At 41.4% G+C, this 23,535-nt stretch overlaps 1 protein-coding gene across 3 annotated transcripts in view; it reads right to left on the reverse strand.

The window, feature by feature from the left end:
• AP3S1 (adaptor related protein complex 3 subunit sigma 1) overlaps window positions 1–23,535 on the reverse strand; it is a 136,617-nt gene that overhangs the window by 57,314 nt on the left and 55,768 nt on the right. The gene's annotated exons all lie outside the window — the stretch shown is intronic.

The raw sequence follows: 23,535 nt of genomic DNA on the forward strand, positions 1-23,535 counted from the left end.
AGTTAGAAAAAAAAAATCTCTATCGGTACCATCTACAGATTCATGGAGGGACAGAGAAATGTTGGCTGGGGAAGGGAACGAGGTCCAGAGGAGAAGAAGCATGCAGGAGGCAGAAAGAAAGAAATATTGGATGCATAGTCAGAAGGAAGTACAACCAGAGGCTCATGAAATCACCAGACAGCAAAGGCAGGAAAAATGATTTAATTTTCAATTTAGTGATCGAAATGTGTCAGTTTTGAGAATTTATATCTGCTGTCTATATTTTTCACTATATTTGTCTATTTTTCTATAGTTGTTACTGAGGTGACATTGCATATTTTAAAGACATCTGCTTTGACCTCTTTGAAAAAAAACCCTAAATATAAATGATAATTAACATTTTCTCTGTGTACAGTATGCTTTGTGTTTTTTTTAAATTTTGTGGTTGCCATTATGTATTAAGATTATATTGTATGTATATAAAAAAATGGATGGAAGAAATTGCATTACAATTAGTACTATTATTAGGGGGGTGGGGTTAGGGGTGGAGCATGCGGGTCTGTGGTGAAGTTTGGGTGGGGTACTCGGTTGACATTTATTAGGGGGGTACTTGGCTTGAAGAAGTTGATAAATTCTGCTGTAGAGATTCACGAAAGAGAGAGTCCTTGCTCAATGGTGCTTACAATCTAAACCAGTGGTTTCAAATTCGTGGGCCGGGGGGGTGTTACATGCGGCCCGCCAGGTACTATTTTGAGGCCCTCGGTATGTTTATCATAATCACAAAAGTAAAATAAAACAGTTTCTTGATCATATGTCTCTTTAACTATAAATTACAATATTATTATTAAGACTTAGCCAAAAGGAAAGATTTATAAACTACTGTATAAAGAATTTTATCTCATGCAAAATTGGCATTTCTTTAATAAGACATTAACTATTTTTTTCTGAGGCCCACCAAGTACCTACAAATCCAAAATGTGGCCCTGCAAAGGGTTTGAGTTTGAGACCACAGATCTAAACAGACAAGGCAGACAGGAAACTAATACTGCATCACTGTGGTAAAAGATAAAAGAGCTGTTAATTGTTTATCTTTGGCAAATTTACCTACTATAAGCTACACAAGGCAAAGAATTCTAAAAGGGCTCCCAAGTGCACTGAAACATCAATCCCTTATGATAGTCCATTTCTTGTGCCATGTTGGGGAGGGGTGTACTCTAAGGACAATTCACCAGGATACTTTCCCCAGGCCAACAAGGTAGCTCTCTTCAAAAAGCCTCCAGCACCTTTAGTAAGGATTCTTGGCACTGTAAAATGATCAAAACAAGAGCCCAGGTGTGGCTTAAACCTCAATTCCCCCCACCATGTCAGTTTACAGATTTCTCTGCTCAGAGCTTCAAATTTGATGAAGATATGAAAGATCATTTTCAGTGGCAGTTCTGCTTGACCTGAGGATTGAAAAGAATGCTCTGTTTTTGCAGAAAAAAAAACCCACTCTGAGATGGCTTTTGGTAAATGAAATTAATCTTAAATACAATCACTTTACCTTATTCACATGTGATCTTCACATCAGGATGCAAGTATTTTGCAGTCAGTCATGTCTATTTGTTCTGCTGTATTTTAAAACTGTTAGCTGCCAAGAACAAGGTTTTAGGACTGGCAGATTCTTAATTCTCAAAATAAACAAACAGGTATAGTACATGATTTCATAACATAAGAACCGCCATCTCCGGTCAGACCTTCTGTCCATCAAGTCCGGCGATCCGCACACGCGGAGGCCCAGCCAGGTGTACCCCTGGCGTAATTTTAGGCATCCATATCCCTCTATGCCTCTCGTAAGGAGATGTGCATCTAGTTTGCTTTTGAATCCTAGGACAATGGATTCTGCAATAACCTCCTCTGGGAGAGCATTCCAGGTGTCTACCACTCGCTGTGTGAAGTAGAACTTCCTGATATTTGTCCTGAACTTGTCCCTCCCCAGCTTCAGTCCATGTCCTCTTGTCAGTGTCACATTGGACATTGTAAATAACTTATTTTCCTGCTCTATTTTGTCGATTCCTTTCAGTATTTTGAAAGTCTCGATCATATCCCCTCGTAGTCTCCTCTTCCCAAGGGAGAACAATCCCAGTCTCCTAAGTCGTTCCTCGTATTCCAAGTTCTCCATACCTTTAACCAGCTTTGTTGCTCGGCTCTGCACCCTCTCCAGCAGTTTTATATCCTTCTTTAGGTTGGGAAACCAATGTTGGACACAGTATTCCAAGAGTGGTCTGACCATTGCTCTATAAAGCGGCATTATAACCCTCTCTGATCTACTCGTGATTCCCTTCTTTATCATGCCTAACATTCTATTTGCTTTCTTTGCCGCTGCCGCGAATTGTGAGCACGGTTTCAGGGTCCTATCTATCAGTACACCCAGGTCCTTTTCTTGTTCGCTTTTACCCAGAGTTGCACCTGACATTTTATACTCGTGTTCCTTGTTCTTTCTGCCTAAATGCATTACTTTGCACTTTTCCACATTAAACTTCATCTGCCATTTCTCTGCCCATTTCTCTAACTGACACAAGTCACTCTGGAGTTCCTCGTTATCCTTCTGCGACCTGAATGCCCGGCATAGCTTTATGTCATCTGCAAACTTGATGATCTCACTGGATGTTCTTTCTTCCAGGTCATTGATGAAAATATTAAATAAGATGGGCCCAAGTACCGAGCCCTGAGGCACACCGCTAGTCACCTTCTCCCAGTCAGAGAACCTCCCATTTATGCCCACTCTCTGCTTTCTGCTCTCCAACCATTTGCCTACCCATCTTACTACATCTCCCTCTATTCCATGGCTTTGTAGTTTCCTGAGAAGTCTTTTATATGGAACCTTGTCGAACGCTTTCTGGAAGTCCAAGTATATTATGTCCACCGGTTCTCCACTATCAATTTGTTTGTTCACAAAATTGAAGTAAATTCGTCAAACATGATTTCCCTTTCCTGAAGCCATGTTGACTGGCTCTCATCAGGTCATGTGTATCCAAGTGCCGGACTATGCTATCTTTAATCAGTGCTTCAACCACCTTTCCAGGGACAGACATAAAATTCACAGGTCTGTAGTTGCCCGGTTCTCCTCTTGATCCTTTTTTGAAAACTGGCGTGACATTCGCTATCTTACAGTCATCCGGTATCTGTACAGTTCTAATTGACAGGTTGGAAAGTTTTTGCAATAGTTCTCCGATTTCAACCTTCAGTTCTGTTAAGACTCTCAGGTGAATTCCATCCGGTTCAGGGGATTTATCACTTTTAAGCTTGTCAAAGCTCTTACTCCCAGACTCGGTACTGCTTTTGACACACTAAACTTGTATCTCAAGTCCATTCTAAAAATTATACTGCAGTCTCTGGTTCCTTCCTCTTTTGCTTTCCTTTACCCATCTGACCACACTTTTGCTAAGTATATAGGCTCATTTCCTAGCCTGTTTGCAATTTTATCTTTAAAGCTCAGCTATCATTTTTATGCAGACAGCATTCAGTGAAGCATTTAATTCATGTAGTAATCCTGCTATCTTTTCTAGAAACCACATTCTTTGAAAAAGTGACCACACAGGTTCACCTCAGCTCTTCCACTGAATATTGGGAATGCTGTTTTTTGGTATTTTAACTGGACAAAAATTATTTTACCAGCTATATCCATGATGGCTAAAAAGATGATTTTTAACCAGATATGGGTGACTTAGGAAGCTCCATTTATAACCATATCAAAAGCACCTAGGCCTTTGAAAGTCTACCCTTAAGTTGTATTATATGCCTAAAATAGCTCTGATCAAGTCAAGCACAGATGGAAAAAACAGTGAAACTTAACAACACATTTATGGAATTTGGCGATCCAAACAAATAAGCTATAGTATATGAAGGAAACTTAATTCACCCGACAGGGCATTCTGACACAGAACACAGAAGCCATTCTAATACAGAAGTCATCTCTGTTAGTGATTTAAGATGACTCGGGGCAATTCATTTTACGACTCGGTTTATACAACTGTAACTGGCCAAAAACAGTTTAACAGCTTTGTTTATATTCTACTGTTATGTACTGAAGCTTTCATAAAGTTTAAACATTATGAATTTTGTTTCCAGATAATCAGTTTGACAAATGATTGAAAAACACAGTTACTTACCTTAATAGGTGTTATCCGGGGAGAGCAAGCAGATATTCTCACATGTGGGTGACTTCATCCACGGAGCCCGGTATGGACAGTGCTAAAAGTGTATTGCCATTTTAAAACTTAAGACGCTTTGTCTTAAAACTTTGTTTTAAAACTTAAGACGCAAGTGCCTTCCCAGCTGTCGGCTCACAGTTTCATAAGCAAGCTAAGAAGCCAACCAGAGAAGGTGGGAGGGATGTGAGATTATCTGCATGCTGTCCCCGGATTAGTGCTGCCTGATTCAGGAAAAAATATTTCGATTTGATTCAGCCTTTTGAATCGATTTTTCTGCCCAATTGGGTATTTTTTTCAGACATCCTGGTGGGATTATTTTATAGCCTATTCACCCCCTTTGCCCTCTCCTACCCACACTGGCACTGTGGTGTAAGCAAAATAAACAAACAAACGAGACCTTTCCTCTCTCTGTTAAATCCTAGCTCACATTTGCGATTCAAATCTGACATATTGTAATCACAAAACAGAAAATAAATTTTTTTTTTCCTACTTTTTGTTGTCTGGTCATTATTAAAATCATGTTGTTCCCAGGCTCTGGTTGTCTTCTGATAACTCGCTTGCCAGGGTCCCCTGCCCTTTTGTCGCATCACGAATTGAGCAGCACTACCCCGGATAATACCTGTTACAGTAAGTAACTGTGCTTTATTCTTGGACAAGCAGGCAGCATACTCTCACATGTGTGACTCCCTAGCTTGCTGAACAGGATGGTGGGAGAGTTGGCCATTAGGGAAAAAACCAAATTCTGTAAAACTGCTTGGCCGAAATGACCATCTCATCTGGAATAGGACTCTAGACAGTTGTGAAATGTAAATGTGTGAATTGAAGACCAAGTAGCTGCTTTGCAAATATCTTCAATGGGAGTGGAGCACAAAAAAAGCCACTGATGCTGCCATAGCTTGAACTTTGTGTGCTGTAACATGACCTTTGAGCTGCAGTTAGCTTGAGAATAGCAGAAGGAAATGCAGGTCGCTAAGCATGTGAAAACAGTTTGTTTGGTTACAGGTGGACCCAACCTGTTAGGATCAAAAGAGATGAATAGTTGAGGTGAAGACCTGTGTGGCTTAGTTCTCTGTATGTAGTAAGCCAAGGCACGTTTACAATCCAATGTATGAAGAGCAGTTTCTCCAGGATGAGAATGAGGCTTTGGAAAGAATACAGGCAGCACAATGGATTGATTCAGGTGAAATTCAGTAACAATTTTGGGAAGGAATTTAGGATGAGTTCTAAGAATCACTTTATTATGATGAAATACTGTAAATGGTGTCTGTGGTAATGAAAGTCCAGCATCTGTAGTTTACTCACTTGAGAAGCAGACGTGACACACGTGGCACAGATCAAGTGAGAAACTTAAGATGAGTAGTTGCTAATGGTTCAAATGGTGGCTTCATCAGACTAGTGAGGATTACATTGAGATCCCAGATAATTGGAGGCAGTTTTAGTAGAGGTTTGGAGTCCAAAAGTCCTTTCATAAATCGGGAAACAAGTGGATGAGTAGTTAATGGTTTATTATTGAAAGGAGCATGGTAAGCACCAATAGCACTGAGATGAACTCTAACCGAAGTGGTCTTAAATCCAGAGTTGGATAAATGGAGAAGGTAGTAATCTATGTTTGTTTGTGTTTGAAATTGTAGATGTAAATGTTTATAGATTTAAGTGATTCATAAAATTTTAAAATAAATAATACTTAAGAAAGAGGAAACGTGGAGGGATCGAGTTGATGGAGATTACACCACGAAATGAAGCATGTCCATTTAAGTCAATAGCACTGCTGAGTAGAAGGCTTTCTGGAAGCTTGTTCTGAATCAAAAAGATTATAATCTGCTGAAGTCAGGTTGAGAGGTACCAAGCTGTTAGGTGCAGAGATTGCAGACTGGGATGTAAAAGAGAACCTTGACTGAGTGAGTAGAGATGGAAAGATCTGTAATGTAATTGGATCCTTACACTTAATTGAAATAGAAGGGAAAACCAAGACTGTCTGGGCCACAAAGGAGCTATTAGGATCATGGTGGCTGACTCTTGTTTGAGTTTGATTAACGTCTTCAAAACCAAAGGGATTGGCGGCTATGCATACAAGAACTTGCGTGATCAATCCAGAAGAAATGCATCTGCTTCCAGACGAGAAGAGTACTGCCGGGAACAGAAAAGAGGTATCTTGTGGTTGAGGGGAGATGCTAACAGATCTATCTAAGGAGTTCCCCAATTTGAAAAGATGTGGCATAAGACTTTGGAGTTGAGAGTTCACTCATGTGCTGAAGAAATCTGCTGAGCTTGTCAGCTATGGCATTCTGTTTACCTTGGACATACATGGCTTTGAGAAATATGTTTTGAGGAATTGCCCAGTTCCAAATGTGCTCAACTTCTTGACATAGAGGACGAGAGCCCATTCCCCCCTGCTTGTTGATGTAGTACATGGCCACTTGGTTATCTGTTCGAAGGACTTGGTTGAAAGACAATCCTGAAATGTTTTCAGGGCATTGCAAATTGTCTGTAGTTCTAACAGGTTGATATGATGTGTCTTCTTTCGAGCAGACCAGAGCTTCCCATTCATATGTGGAGGCGTCTGTCATGAGTACTCTCTGATGTGGATGAATGTGAAATAGCAAACCTCTGGAGAGATTTGACAGATTCAACTACCACTGAAGAGATTGACGAAGAGGCAAGATGATTTTGATCCATTGGGATAAGGTATCCATGGCTTGAGATCACTGAGATGCCAGGTTCCACTGATCTGATATTAGATGAAGTAGAGCAAAAGGAGTTACATGAACTGTGGATGCCATATGACCCTTGAGACACATTATTTGTCTTGCTGAGATGTTTTGTAGAGATGACATGCGTGCAAAGTTGAAGCAAGGTGTTTTGTCTTTGTTGGGGTAAGAAAGCTTGTAGAAGACTCATGTTGAACATGGCTCCTATGAACTCCAACATTTGAGCGGATTGAAGATGAGACTTTGGAAAATTTACTTTGAACCCTAGAAGCTGGAGAAAAGCTATGGCAACTTGTGTAGCTGATTGTACTGCTTGAGGCAATGCAGCTTTTACAAACCAATTATCTAGATAAGGAAACACTTGAAACTCGTAGGAGTGCAGGATTGCTGTTACCACCACTAGGCACTTTCTGAATACTCTTGGAGATGAAGCGAGGCTGAATGGTAGAACTTTGTATTGAAGATGACAATCATCTACATGAAAATGAAGAAACTTTCTGTGGTCTGGATGGATGGGAATGTGTGTCTAGGCCTCTCTGAGGTCTAGAGAGCACAGCCAATCATTTTGTTCTAGAAATGGGTATAGAGTCCTCAGGGATAGCATGTGAAACTTCTCTTTGAGCAAATATTTGTTGAGATCTTGGAGGTCGAGAATGGGACAAAGACCTCCTGTTTTCTTTGGAATTAGGAAATACCTGGAGTAGAACCCATGATTTTTCTGGGAAGAGGGTACTGACTTTAATGTATTTAGTTGAAGAGGAGATTCCATTTCCTAAAGAAGAAGGGACGTCTGTTGAAATGTGAAAGAGGACTTTTTTGGAGGGTTGTCTGGAGGAATGGTGATAAAATGGAGAGTAACCCTCCTGTATGACTTTGAGGACTCAGGTGTCTGTGGCAATGAGAGTCCAGCATTTATGATATAAAAGAAGCTGGCCTCCAATGGGTTAGGGAGGTGGCTGAGATGGGGGTATAGCAGCTATGTTCTCTAGAAGCATGTCAAAAAGACTGTGCTGGTTTTTGAGGAGCTGAAGTCTGAGGCTTTTGAGGCTTCTGTGATTTCTGCCTCTTCTGTGGTGGGGGTTTGGAAGAGGATGAGATGGTTGGATAATGCCTCTTATGGGAAGAGGAAGTAGGTCTCTGGGAAGACTAAGATGGCTGCGTTTTAGCCTTGGAACCCATTAAGGTGTTCCAGCTTTGTTCATGTCGCGTAAGTCTTTGGATGGCATCCTCAACTTTGTCCCCAAAGACTTCTTTGCCACAAGGAATATTTGCTAGATGATTTTGAATGTTAATGTCCAAGTCAGAGACTTGCAGCCATGCAAGATGTCTCATAGCGATAGACATAGCTGATACTCTGGATGTCACATCAAATGCATCGAAAGCTGATCTTGCCATAAACTTTCTGATCTAGAGTAGGTTATGAGTAGTCTCCTGGAACTCTGGAAGATACTCAGATGGGATATATTGTTCAAAATCAGCCAACTTCTTTATGAGTTAAGATAAAATGACACAGAAATTGTAGCTGAGAACTCTGCTGGTCAACATACAAGTTCTGGAAGAGGTGGTGCCAAAACTTATCCATGGTGAGGTCTTCACACCCTGGTGTTTTTGTAAAGTAGAACAATGCACTAACTGTGCAGGTCAGTGATGGAAATGGGCCGTTGGCAAGAAGTGCACTTTTTGAACCCATAGAAGTAAAATTAACTTTTTTTTTTTAGGAAAAGAATCGAAGAAAAATATTTAAAAGAAAAGAAAACTGAGTCGAAAGGCAAAAAGTATGTTGACTGGAAAAGCAACTCGATTTGGACAAAGTCCAAAAATCTAATTCTTCACTTCGCAGAAAAAGAAGAACTGAGGAACCATAAGCTGACATCGGGTGGGAAGGCACTCATGCATGCGCAGTATTGACAGTCTCGAAGCTTCTTAAGAATAGTTTAAAGTGACAGTACACTTTTAGCACTGCCCGTACTAAGCTCCGTGGATGAGAATGTGAGAATATGCTGCTTGCTTGTCCAAGGGTAATACATATTTCATTAATCTACCTGTGAATAAACTGTGAAACAATGAATTTTTGGTTAGAATTTGTAGAAACTATTGTTAAGAACAAAACTACAAGTCGCATGGATAAAACATAGCTTAAGCCAGCATGAATCTGGCACGATATGCCATGTCTTACTGATCTAAGAACATAAGAATAGCCTTACTGGGTAAAGCTCAGTAGCCTGTCCTCACGGTGGCCAATCCAGGTCACTAATACCTGGCCAAACTCAAAGAGTAGCAAGATTCCATGCTATCGATCCAGAGCAAGCAGTGGCTTCCCCCATGTCTTTCTCAATAACAGACTATAGACTTTTCCTCCAGAAAATTGGCCAAACCTTACTTAAAACCAGCTACGTTATCCGCTCTTACCACAACCTCTGGCAATGCGTTCCAGAGTTTAACTATTCTCTGAGTGGATAAAGGTAAAACAGTCAATATAATACAGATGATTTCTAGAAGACATATAATAAAATTCCTCGTAAAGAACAAAGCATTCATATTGTGGATTGTGGGCAGACTAGATGGGCCGTGGCCCTTTTCTGCCATCATTTTCTATGTTTCTATGTAGCTAAAAGATAGGAAGCACAGAGGATTAAATCATTTTTTTTCCAGTGGAGAAGGGTAAATAGTGGAGTTCCCCATGGATCTGTAGGTCTAGTATTTAAATAATTAGCCAATGATCTGCAAAAAGGGAACAATGGAGGAGATTAAATAATTTTATGTTATCAGAAGAGTTGCTCTATCAGACCAAAGATCGACCTAGCCATGATACAGTTTCCAGCATTGGCCAATCCAGGTCACAAGTAATCATAATATAAATACATGTTTTTCACATCTCAGCAAAATGGTTTAGAGCAGGGATGTCCAACCTTTTGGTTTCCCTGGGCCGCATTGGCCGAAAAAAATTTTTCTGGGGCTGCACAAACATTAACACTAGCCGATGAGCAAAAAAAAAGGTTGAGCAGGTCCCAAATTTGCAATCACTAATATAGAAGATGTACGTATCTAATAATAAACCTTCATTAAAGGGACACTGTGGAAAGGAACCCAAAAAAGCAGTAATACTTACCCTGGCTGAGTGATCCTCCACGTGCACCGCTGACAGTGGGAGCAGCCACAGGCTTCTGCATCCCCACTCTGATGAGCAGGGATGTGCACTCCTGGTTCTCCCATTCACTTCTATTATAGCTACGGTGAGCCTCTTCAGAGGTGAGTCTCATAAGAGCGGGGATGCTGAATCAGCTGTAAGGAGTGCACGTGGAGGATCTTTTAATCAGGGTAAATATTACTGCTTTTTTGGGCCACCCACTTTGAGCTTAGGCTCCCTCAAAATGAACATCTCCCCTGTTGTAGCTAGTAGGGATCCCCAAGCCTCACCAACTGACAGCCACCTCTCCCACTAGCTCAAGTATTTATAAATTGCACTCAGGCAGGGAGAAACTTTGGTGCCCATCCACTAATTTTGGGCTCGTCCCTCCCCCAAATCAGCTGTATATGACAAAGCCACTGAATACAAAAATAATTGTAATGCACATATCCCAAAGCTAACATATTCTAGTTAATACATTCAAAATAAAACCATTTTTTCTACCTTGTTGACTGGATGTTTTGTTATTCCATCATCTTGGTCCCAGTTTCTCTTTCTGTTTTTTCTCTATCTTCAACTAATTCTCTTTCCAGTGTCTGCTGTCCATTTTTTTCTTCTCTTCTCTCGTTCCATTTCCTTCCTATGCCTGTCTCCAATGTATTGATTTTTACTTTTCAGCTTTCTTAACTTTTTCTTTTCTTTTTTGCCTCTGTCCACTCAAATCTTGCCTTCCTTTCTCACCCTTCTTCTTTTTAAATGTTCAGCTACCTCTCAATTCTCCATCTTCTCTCAGTCCCTAGCTCTCCCATTTCTCATCTCATTCCTTTCCCACTCAAATCTTACCTTCTTTTCTCACCCTTCTTCTTTTTAAATGTTCAGCTACCTCTCAAATGTCCATCTTCTCTCAGTCTCTAGCTCTCCCATTTCCCATCTCACTCTTTTCCCAGCCTCCTGTTCCCTTCTATCTACTCCCCATTACCACATTTCTACCACTGTACTCACTGCTCTCTCACTCATCTTGTCTTCTCCATTTTGACCTCATCCACATGGCTCACCACTTTATGAATCCCCCTCCATCTCTCCTCTGGTCAGGCTTTAATTCCCTGTCCTTTTCTTTCCATCTCCTAGCATCTTATCCCAGCTCGGCACAACATTGAAGGCGTCGGCGCAGTGTGCAACAGCCTCAAGGAAAGCAAACAAAATGTTGGGTATCATTAAGAAGGGTATCACGACCAGAAAGAAGGAAGTCATCCTGCCACTGTATTGTGCTATGGTGCGCCCGCACCTGGAGTACTGTGTTCAATTCTGGTCGCCGTACCTCAAGAAGGACATGGAGGTACTTGAGAGAGTTCAAAGAAGAGCAACTAAGCTAATAAAGGGTATGGAGGACCTCTCATATACTGACAGACTGAAAAGGCTAGGGCTTTTCTCCCTGGAAAAGCGGAGACTTAGAGGAGACATGATAGAAACCTTCAAGATCATGAAGGGCATAGAAAAAATAGACAGGGACAGATTTTTCAAATTAAGGGGATCAACAAGTACAAGGGGGCACTCAGAGAAATTGAAAGGGGAGAAGTTTAGAACAAACGCTAGGAAGTTCTTTTTCACACAGAGGGTGGTGGATACATGGAACGCACTACCGGAGGATGTGATAAACAGGAGCACGCTACAGGGGTTCAAAGAAGCTTTGGATAGGTACTTGGAAGACAAAGGGATTGAGGGGTACAGATAAGAGTAGAGGTAGATTATAGGGATGGGATTAGAGGTAAGTTATAAAATTAATCAGGGATCACTGTTCAGGCACTAGGCCTGATGGGCCGCCGCGGGAGCGGACCGCTGAGCAAGATGGACCTTGGTCTGACTCAGCGGGGGCAACTTCTTATGTTCTCTCTTCCCTCCTGTCATCCTATGGGTCCATCTCTGCTGCTTTATCCCCATGGTCCAACATTTTGCTCCCTCTCTTTTCTGTTTTTCTTCTTTCCTCCCCCCACCTTGATGCTGAACAATGAAATGGAGGGGGAAAAAAGAGAGATGCTGCATCTCTCTCCCTTCCATCCACAGGTCTAATATTTCTCCCTCCCTCTCTTCCATCCCCAAATCCAACTTCTCTCCCTTTCTCTTTCCAACTGCCCCATCCCATCTCTCCCCCTGCCTGCCTGCCTTCCCCAGGTCCACCATTTCTCCCTTTCTCTTCCCAACAGTTCTCCCTTCAAGTATCTCTTTCCCTCTTCCTCCATACCATCCCAGGGCCAACTTTTCTCCCTTCAGACTATTGCCCACCATCTCTCTGGCCTGTTTCTGGCCATCATCTCTCTGTCATCTGTTCTGGCCCTATAAGCTCTCTCCCCACATCCAATCTAGCACTTCTTTTAATACCCTCCCCCTCTGTACTTAAAAAAAAGTCCAGGAGGCTTCCTCGGCCCAGTATGTTTTTCCCCCTTCTCTCTCCCCAATTGCACCATCTCTTTCCCTCTCTCAGACACCCAATTCTCCCTTTCTATTATCTCTCTCACCTCTGCCTCTCTTTCCTTCACTCCCTTCATTTTTCCATCTTATGGCTCATGCTCCCCTCTATCTTTCCCTTCATTCTGTCTCCTTCACTACTGTCCCCAGCCCTCTCTGCCTTCTCCTGAAGGACTACTGCTGCTGGTGTCTGCAACTCCCAGTTCCTTAGCCCGTTGATGTTTTTTGGGTTTTTTAATCATTCTTTATTTAAACACAGATAGGAAACAAGAAAAACACAAGGAACCCAATCTCCTGAAAAGTAACAACCAAACAACAATGTCCCACCAAGCACAAGAACTGTGTTGAACATTTTTAAGAGAACAAAACAGAACCCCCCCTTCCCCACTCCCACCCCCAGAAACAACTCAATGACCCCCTCCCCGGTACCTTCCCCAACCACCTAGAAGACCAAGTGGAGCCCCCAACTCCCTATATCCAAGCCACAGCCCAACCACCCAGGAATCCAATCACCGCCCCCTCCCCCCTCAGTTCTAGCACAATCCATTCCCTCCACTGCGAGAAATCAATCCCACCCCTCCTCAAATTGCTGCCAGCGCCGAGTTAGTAAAACAGGGTAGGCACCGTTGAGCTCTTCCAATGAAGGGCTATCACCATCCAGGCAGCCGTGAAGGCCAAACAGGCCAACCTGTCTTGCATGTCCTCCACCCTCCCAGGCAGCACCCGCAACAATGCTCGAATGTGTTTACCGTCTTGCCGAGTGCCTCGGTGATGCGGTGTTTTCTGTCTTGCCGGCGCCCTCCTCCATCTTCCTGCAGCATTCGCTGAAAGCCGCGGCAGCAGCTTCCATGCACCTCCTGCGGCTGATCTGGAAGCGTTCCCTCTGACGTTGTGACGTCAGAGGAGCACTTCTGGATCAGCTGCAAGAGGCACATAGGATCCGCTGCCCGCGGCTTTCAGCGAACGATGCAGGAAGATGGAGGAGGGCGCCGGCAAGACAGAAAACACCGCATCACCCTCGAGCGTGAGTGGGGCCGCACAAAATACTTCTTGGGGCCGCATGCGGCCCATGGGCTGGACACCCCTGGTTTAGAGCGAATTACAAAATGAATGCAAAGGAACAAAAATTGTCTCAGATATACACAAAAAGTACATTCTAAAAACAAATCATAAAAGCTTCTTAAATAAAAAGCTTTCAATACTTTTCTGAATCTAAGATAGAATACTTTCCTGAATCTAAGATAGGAAGATTCAAGTCTAATTTCAGATGACAAAGAATTCCAGAGTTTAACAGCCTGATAGGAAAAGAAAGCAGTAAAATATCAAGTACATCTAACATTTTTTGCAGTACAGAAATGTAACAATAAGGAATTTCTTCCATGAGAGCTTCTAGAAAAATTTAATGGAAAAACTAAACAGAGAATATAGATTGGTACTGAATCATATAATTGTAAAAACAACAGTACACATTTTAAAAAAAACATTGAGTACAAACAGGAAGACAGTGAAGCTTAATTAAAAAAGGAGGACTTACAATCTGTAAAGTAAGTTACTTGAAAATACTTTTAAAACAAATAGGAGGAAATATTTTTGCATTCAAAGATTAGTTAAGCTCTGGAACTCACTGCCAGAAAATGTGATAAGAGCAGTTAGCATATCTGGGTTTGAAAAAGGTTTGGACAAGTTCCTGGAGACAAAGTTCATAGTCTGATATTGCGCGAGACATTCAAAAACCATTAGCTAGTAATATGCAGGTGTAAATTCACTCTTGCTATAACTTGGATACTGATTGTTGAGCGAATCAATATTTGGTAGTGTTAGGCAAATACGCCGAAACACGGACCGTGTTGGATCCTTCAATAAATGGAAGTTTGACTGCATTTTTTTGTACAAAAACTGATCTTGACAGAAACTGGATTTTGAAATTGATTTTTTTAACTGTGAAGATCTGAGCCTTTCCTGATATGGTAGAGTCCAATTAGAAATGATTTCTATTAATGAGACTATATTATTGCAAATGGGGGCTTTTACTGGTACTTTAATGAACATATGGAAATTTCAAGAAAACCACCACAATGTCATTTTCTTTGACTCTTCCCAGCTGACAACTAAGGGCTCCTTTTACTAAGGTGCGCTAGCGTTTTTAGCACATGCACATAATTACCGCGCGCTACACCACGCGGTATGCTTCTAGAATAATGCCAGCTCAAAGCTATTCCGCGCATTAAGACCCTAATGCACCTTAGTAAAAAGAGCCCTAAGTGGTAAGATTGTACAAGGATAAAACTTGATCCCTGAATGTGCTTATCTCCCCTATGGTAATCTATTGCTCTGTTTGAAAGTGCCATCTCATTTTCTTAGGGTTATGTGCATAGTAACCCCTTATATTGAGGACTGTATTTGATAACATGCGATAATTATTTTCTTGTTTTATTTTTCTGTTAAACTCTTGCTTTGAGGTGTATAAAAACACATGTAAATTTAAAATGAAATATAAAAATTTGACACATCTGATCTAAACACCGTCTTCCTTCCCACTCTTAATTCCTCTTTTTGCTTCTTGCCCTCTCTCGCCTTCTAATCAACCTAGTTTTCCCTCCCACCTTAGTCCCTCTCTATATCTCTTCCCTTTCTACCTGTCCTTCTTCCACTCTTTCGCCTACAGTCATACTGCATTCACAAGTTGCTCTTCCTCCAGTCATCATGGCTTAAGGAAAAAAAAAAAAAAAGGAGTGGAGAGAAGTAACAGAACAACAACAACAAAAAAAAAGTTATCAGAATTCTACCCTAACTTCTGAAACATTTTGACTGACACCCAGATTTTTTAAGGAAACACTTCCAGTCCTAATTCTGATGCAAAATTAATATGTTCTCTAATTCTACAAACCAAAGAAACACAGCTGCATATGCAAAGGAGGCAATCAGATCAGTTACTGCAATTTATCATCCTTTACAACAGCAAAAGCACTGAAAAGAGAGATGAGAGCTTGAGGGGTAGGGGTGGACCTCTACAATCCTGTGTCATTCTTTAGTATCTATTTGAACCTCAGTCCTTCTCTATACCAGCATTCTTCAATGCAAGGCTTGAGGGTCAGTGGTTGTGCCCATTCATACTCTGATTCTTTCCTCTTTCCTTAAAGAATGGCAAGGGGATGGTTTCCCGCAGTTATCCGTGGGGACGGGCATGGTGATAAATTTTGTCACCATGCCATTCTCTAAGTTGCTGATGCCACAGTGGCCCAACCTATTCCAAAGCCTATAAAAGAGTGCACTACTTTTAAATGGCCATACAGAACAACTTACAAAATCCATTTAGGTAAATCCAAACTTCAGTAATGAAATATGCTGCTTGTGTTTGGTAATACTAGCCTACCTACTAACCAGATTACTTTTATATGAACAAAGAAACTAGGCATACCACAAAATAATTCCATTGAGCTGCAGCTTTCCACAAGGTATCATTACAATCATGGGAACAGCTTGGAAACATTCATTACAGCTTTTGGTGACCACCCACTGACTCAAAAAATGAACTGATATGAAAGCCTTCCCCCTCCTCCCCCTAGTTCCTCAATTATTCCATGTATTGCACTGAATAGTGTCTGATCTTTAAGTAAATAATAGATAAAGGGATCGGAGTAAACACAAAACAGTTTTTCAATTACTTCAGCTACTTAGGGAATAAAGTTATCCAACATCCACCACCACCAATTGTGTTACTTCATATGATGCTACAGATACATTACAAAGGAAGAATGAATTTTGACTTGGGCCAGCCTGATGGATGAGTAGCAGTGCTATTCACTTCCATACTCCAGCTTCTGATTTGTAGGTAGGCAAGGGCAGGGGATGCTGAGAAAAAATGTATTCACTCTGCCATGGCAGGGAGTCCCAAGCAGTGTACTACAGACACCCCTAGTATTCAGTCTTCTGCCACTACAAGGAAACAGGAGTACCTTCCCAAAGTAGAAAGTCAAGAAAAACAGTGAAGGTGATCTGAGGTGTTCAATTTCTTTATTGTATTTCTCAAGACTCGACAGTCTTCTGACACACACACATATTGGGTTCTGAAAAAGATGCAATTGCAGCACCTGGACCAGGACTAACATTGCAATGACTGGAGTTGGGGAGGATGGTTTGAAAACAAGAGTTAACCAAGGATAGTTACAAATGGTGGTTCGAGGCCCAGTACATCCAGAAGCAGCTGTATTTGACTGGACTGATCAGGAACAGAAGCCAAAAGGTTGGCTAAAAATGTTCTAATACCAAAATCATCACAAGACTTAAAAAAAAGTTTGTTTCACTTTCAGTCCTTCAGTAATATTCTACAGTTAGCATGGGGTACTAGCACCATCTAATGGTATATGTGTGAAAGGTCTATTACAGGAAAAATATATTCCAAAGAATGTCTTGCAGCAACTGTTTGAACCCTACTGATGATGTTCCTTGTGATTGTGGGCAAGTCCCTACTTAACCCTCTACCAGCTCAAGTGCAAACTTGGATTGTAAGCCCCCCAGACAGGGAAACATTTACTGTTTCTGAATGTAACTTGTCTTGAGCTACTATTGAAAAGGTGCAAGCTAAATTCAAACAAACAAGACAAGGTGTCTCTCTCAATATCTACTAAATCACAAACCATTTCCCTTCCTTCATGTTACAAAAAATAAAAATAAAAAAATTCATATTTATCTATTTCCTAGAAATATGACAGGCATATGATGGTATTTGAGGCAAGTGGTATGCATTCAGCAATACTCCAATCACTTTGCTGTTTATCCAAACATTACTAAGTTGCCTTCAAGATTACCCATTACGTCTCAGTAGATGATACACTTTTCCTGAAGAAAACAAGTCATGTTTCAACTTTTTTATTAATTTCTTTAAGATCATACAATAATGCATGAAAGAAAATAACATTAACAATAATTCCATAAAAGCACTTAATCTTTACACGAAACAAGAATTTAAAAAAACCCTTGCCATCCCCTCCCTCCCTCTTTCTGGATGTGTATTAAATTTCCAAACTGACAGGGATATACATAAATTATTTTAAAGATCTTTTACGTAAATTTCCAATGGACCCCAAGCCTTCTTAAATTTCCTGGAATCGGGGAGGAAGCCAAGATGGCGTCAGAGTGAGACCTCCAATTTGGCGTTTTTTCTATTCATTATAACTTTCGTTTACCTGCTTTACTTAATGGAGTTCTTTTCTGCAATGCCGAAATGTAGGGGAAAACAGAGGAGAGATCCTTCCTGCCTCCTCTGCATCTTCGGTTACACACCAGACAGCTATTACTTCCTATGCTGTCCCTGTTGGACTGGGCGGTTCTGTACTCCGAGGGGGGTTGACCTCGGAGTTAGGCAGTGACTTGTCGCTGAGCCCGATTGGGCCTGAAACCCCTGATTAGGCCAGCAGTGGTGGATATGGAGGTGCTGTGGGGAGCCATGGAGAGTCTTCATCAGGTATGCTCCCAGTTTATTACCTCAACTCAACAAACTGCAATTCAAATTAAAAATTGTGAGGAAAAGATTCAACTACAGTCTGGTAGACTGGACCAAGTAGAGAATACAGTCTCAGAATTAAAAGCTGTTTCTAATCTTCAGATGGAAGACAAAAATGTATTAATCAGGAAAATTGAAAATTTGGAAAATGCTAATAGGAATTTGAACTTGAGGCTACTCAATTTTCCTATTTCTAGAATGCAATCTCATTCTTTTTTGATATCAGTTTTGAAATTTTCTGAGACTAATATACCTCCCCTGCAGAAACTGTACTATTTTAATTTGTTGAAAGAGGAAAAAGATAAGTCACCTACACATCCTGGAGACTTGGATCTTACCGGGATGTTGGAATCCTCTCAGATTGAAATCTCAGTGAGAGCTACTCTGCTTGTGACCTTTGTCTTTATGCAAGACAAAGAAGCAGTTCTTCGTCTTTTTAACAGAACTGAGAATGTTGAATTTTATGACAAGATTGCGATTTTTCCTGATGTTTCAAAGTGGACGCAGGCAAGACGGAAGAAATTCCTGACGTTTTGTCAGTCAGTTTTGGGTCTGGGAGCAACCTATCAACTTAGATTTCCTTGTAAATGTTGTATTACTTAGCAGGCAAACAAATATATCTTCTATGAACCAGATCAATTGCAATTTTTTCTGGAATGCAAGGCTGCCATAAAAGCTCCAGACCCCTCCATAATTTCCACCACTGCCTAAATGTAATAAAACCAAAAGAACTCTGTATTTCTGTAGGACATGTATATATATGACCGGGAAATTTCTTAAATTCAACTTTCCTTGATTGGGTATGGTTTCTCTCCTCTCTATTTATGGACTATGTTCAAGGTATAATTAATAGGTGTGAATGTTTTCACCCTTTTTCTTTTCCTTATTGGTAATATTTCCTTTAAGATGTATATTTAATTTCCTTTATCAAAGTTTCTGTTTTTGATGTGAAAATGAATAAATAATAACATGCAAAAAAAAAAAAGATGTCCTGGAATCACCTTTTTCTTCTGCTAATATTTTCTCATACTGGTAATATAAACAAAGAGTCTCCCACCAGAAAACAAGTCGAAATAGTTGATTATGATTATTGTCGTACTAAAAGAAAATATTTTCCATAGTACCAGATTTATAGCAGACTATAACAGATTTTTCTTTGGGATCTTTGTGTACTTTGTATATCCATTATTTAAGAGTAGTAGCTCTTTAGGGACCATGATATTGTTTATTGCAACATGTACATCTTGATATGAAGGAAATTCACTCTATATAGTCTATGCATGTTCTGATTGTTATTTTGTAATTTCTTGATATATTGCCTTGGATCTCCCACTTGTGGACTTATAGGTGACTGTACAGTATACATATTTTTCTTATACTGAGTTTTTCTTTTAATCTTTCTCTCTTTTCAGACTGCATTTTTTTTTTTTTTTTACCCTATTTTCTGTACCGTGGTTTTTTTTGTGTGTAATATTGAAATGCTGCAGATGATCTGGGACAGTCTGTCACAGGAACCAATCAACAAGGCTCTTAAAAACTTACTAATGCAACTGAAGGCCTATGGACAGTAAGCATTTGCACACTGTTAATTGTATCATTTGAATTATATTTTGCTGCATTTTAGCTCAAATATTCTTAACATGCAAAAGTTACTAGGCAGTAACACAAAAATGTCAGTGATATCAATTTAGCTTAAGATAATTAAATGTTGTTTAAAAGTAATGAGTATGATGACTCAACCCCCCCCCCTTTTTTTTATCAAGCTGTGCTAGAGGTTTTTAGCGCGAGTTGGTGAGATAACTGCTCCGACGCTCATAAGAATTCTATGAGCGTCAAAGCATTTACCGTGCCGGCTCACGCTAAAAACCTCTAGTAAAGTATGTAAAATCTCTCACACTGAAATTCAAGGGGTTGCTGAGAAAACGGCAAAAAAATTATAGGGAATTACTTTTTTGGCCTGTACGTATATACAGAGTTGCAGGCTACATTATTTAAACAATTTGACAAGTTGATTCTTGGGAAGTGGGGTTAGAGAATGCACTGACACTCCCCCCCCCCCAATAGGTCTACCCCAGGCACACCCCTCCCCAAAGTTGGAAGGCTGGTTACACCCCTGGTACAAACACAAGGATTTTGGAAATACTGTACAACAGTATTTAAATGGAACCTTCTTGAGGGTAACTGTACTGGAGGTTGACTAACAAGACTGCAGACTTATAAGAGTGACAGTTTGGCTAAGCCAAGACCAAGAAACTCTATATTGAGTTTAGCTTACTGGATATGTGGAGCATTGCATACTCAAAAGATCAGGAACGCACATGTAGCAGGAGCCCATGTGACTCAAAATAGATTACATTATATTTTGATCACTGAATGTGTTTACTCAAGAATTCAGGCTATTGAAATAGGACAACAGCTGTATTGGACCATGCCCTGATAATTTTAAATTACCATTTTGCCAGGCAAGCTAGTACACAAAAATGAAGGATGCCTTGGGACATAGCTGCTGATCTTGACTTGCAGAACTATGGGCTAGATTCACAAAGAATACCGATCATGTACTGACCCCTTAGCGACCCTGGCCCGATTCACTTACCTGTCTTCCGACCATCCTCCAATCCGCGCATGCAAATGAGGACAACGGCATGCAAAGTAGGCAGGGACGCGATTCACTAAACAAAACCCTGCAACACCGACTGGGCTGGCCGATCAAAAAAAGCGACTTCTGAGGACCAGTCGCTGAAACCCTTTGCGACTGCACTGCCTTATGCAGCCCTGCTCTCTGCCCTGTCAGCCCCGATCTCCTGCTGTCTCGAATGCCTCCTGCAGCCCCGAATCCAAACACCCTGCTTGCCTGCCCCAACTCTCCCACCCTTCCCCACACTGCAAGCCCGTGGTTTTAACCCGCAGGCTTAAGCGGGTTAAAACCACGGGCTCCCAAAAGTTCCTCGATCGCCTATTTTTAAAAATCTATGACGGCCCTGAGGTCCAGCACTTTTCAGGTTCCCTGGCTGCGCTCAGTGTAAAAAAATAAAAGAAGAAAAAAAACCAAAACAAAAAAAACAACTCTGACGGCCCGGCGGTCCAGTGCATGCTCAGACCAGATGATCTGTGCATGCATGGGGATCGCTATAGTGTGATCCGTGCCTGCAGATGAGGGCGTTCCTCCAATCGCCCTCATCTGCATGTTGGAATTTGCTGAATTAGTCGGGCATGCTCGGATCAGGCCCGGATCAAGCCCGATCGGGCAGGTTAGTGAATCCTGGCCTATATCACAAAAAAGTAGAAGAAAAATTTCCTCTACAACCTTTTCTCTGGGTCAAAGAAAGAGGTGCTAAGAGGATAAATAGCAGCAGATAAGAACCTATTGAGGATGAGCGAAAAACAAACACACTGGAAAATAAAGAGATTTTCCAGTTGCAAAGAATGTTAATTCATAGGAGGAGCTTAACAATACAACATTAAAAGTGCAACCTATTCAGATTTGGTAACAAAATAGCGGTTACTTAGCCAGATCACTACAAATTGTGGTCCCCTTCACTATTGTGGATCAATCATCCAGGATAAGCATAGAAGGTGGGGGAATTCTAATCAATACACATATAATTTTTGTCAGTTTTATCAAGGAGTTGTAGCTTAGAAATGGGAGGGAAAAGCAAGTAGGGAGGAGAAGGCCCATGGTAAGCTTTTTTTTTTTTTAAACACACTCCATAGGGCTGTTACATGAAGGTGTCTTGGGCCTCTTTCAACAATTTGAACCAGCCTATCAAGTTGCCTAGAGGTGGTTACTTGTAATTCAGCAGCTGGCTAATCTTAAATCCCCAGAGCCAGGCAGACATACTGTGGAGTTTAATGAAGTACTGGGTCATTTTACACCAACCTTAAGTGCAGTATTTCAAGAGGTGATGCTGATTGTGAGGCTGGCAGAAACTTAATACAGCATTAATTATGCTCTTACCCAAAGAAAATAAAAGACTTGACTTAGCCAGGCACATTTTGCTTCTACATTCTAATGTCAAAATACATCCCAAAGCATCAGCAAACAGCCCCAAATCAGATGAGATCTGTGAGGGACCAGTTACTGGAGTGGAGTAGCAATTTAATGGTTAAAGTAATAGGTTGAGAACCTGGGGAACTGGGCTCAATCCCCATTGTGGTTCCTTGTGATATTGGACTTTACCCTCTATTGCCCCTGGTACAAAATGATAGCCTGTGAGCCCACTAGGGACAGAGAGAGTACCTGAACGTAATATGTAAACCACTTTGTTACCACAGCAAGGCAGTATTATCAAATCCATGACCCTTTACCTCCTTTCCCTTATTCATAAGAACATAAGATTTGCCGCTGCTGGGTCCATCGTGCCCAGCAGTCCGCTCATGCGGCGGCCCTTAGGTCTGAGACCAGTGCCCTATTTAAGACTAGCATTACATGCATATGTTCTGTTCCAGCAGGAACTTATCCAACCTTGTCTTGAATCCCCGAAGGGTGCTTTCCCCTATAACAGCCTCTGGAAGAGCGTTCCAGATTTCTATCACTCTCTGGGTGAAGAAGAACTTCTTTAAGTTTGTACGGAATCTACTCCCTTTTAACTTTAGCGAGTGCCCTCTGGTTCTCTTCACCTTGGAGAGGGTGAACAATCTCTCTTTCTCTACCAAGTCAATTAGAAAGAATGGTTGGCTGGGGGGAGGCCAGAGCAGTGTGTACTCTTCCCATCCTCTGATGTCATTCTCCAGGCAGCAGGGGATCAGCAAGCAGAAGTTCTTCCCTGCTGTGCCATCCTTTGCTGGGGGGAGGGTTTAACTCTGCAGTAAGGACCAAGGGGACCCCATTCTGAAACTCTTTTTTTAATGCATTTATATTATGATAAGGGGCCCAATGGGCTTGTTTTGCCTATTTATTTATTGAATTTTCTATACCATTCTCCCAGGAGAGCTCAGAAAGCACAGTTACTTACCGTAACAGGTGTTATCCAGGGACAGCAGGCAGATATTCTCACAACCCGCCCGCCTCCCCGAGGTTGGCTTCTTTGCTAGCTATCTGAACTGAGGACCATGAGGAGGGTATGCGCCCTCTAGTGGATCAGGAAGGCACACACATGCGTGGTGCAGCACTAGCAAACTTGAAAGCTTCAATCAAGTTTGCTTGAAAAGCTGTCCGCGTCGGGGCTCCGTGGATGACGTCACCCACATGTGAGAATATGCTGCCTGCTTGTCCTGGGATAACGGTTTGCATGAGTTTATTCAGGTACTCAAGCATTTTTCCCTGTCTATCCCTGTCATTTTTCCCTGTCTAGTGGGCTCACAATCTATCTAGTATACCTGGGGCAATGGGGGCATTAAGTGACTTGCCCAGGGACACAAGGAGCAGTGTGGATTTGAACCCACAGCCCCAGGGTGCTAAAGCTGTAGCTTTAACCACTGCCCAGAAAAAAATAGAGGCTTACTCCAAACGAGAGGGGTCATCGAAATCTTGAAACTCTGGATAAAGACCTGCTCTCTTATTCTTCGAGCACCACACGGGTTACTTTGTACCACTGCGCCATGCCAGTTTTATAATATAAC

The sequence above is a fragment of the Geotrypetes seraphini genome, chromosome 1, assembly GCF_902459505.1.
Source record: "Geotrypetes seraphini chromosome 1, aGeoSer1.1, whole genome shotgun sequence".
NCBI classification, from domain to species: Eukaryota; Metazoa; Chordata; class Amphibia; order Gymnophiona; family Dermophiidae; genus Geotrypetes; species Geotrypetes seraphini.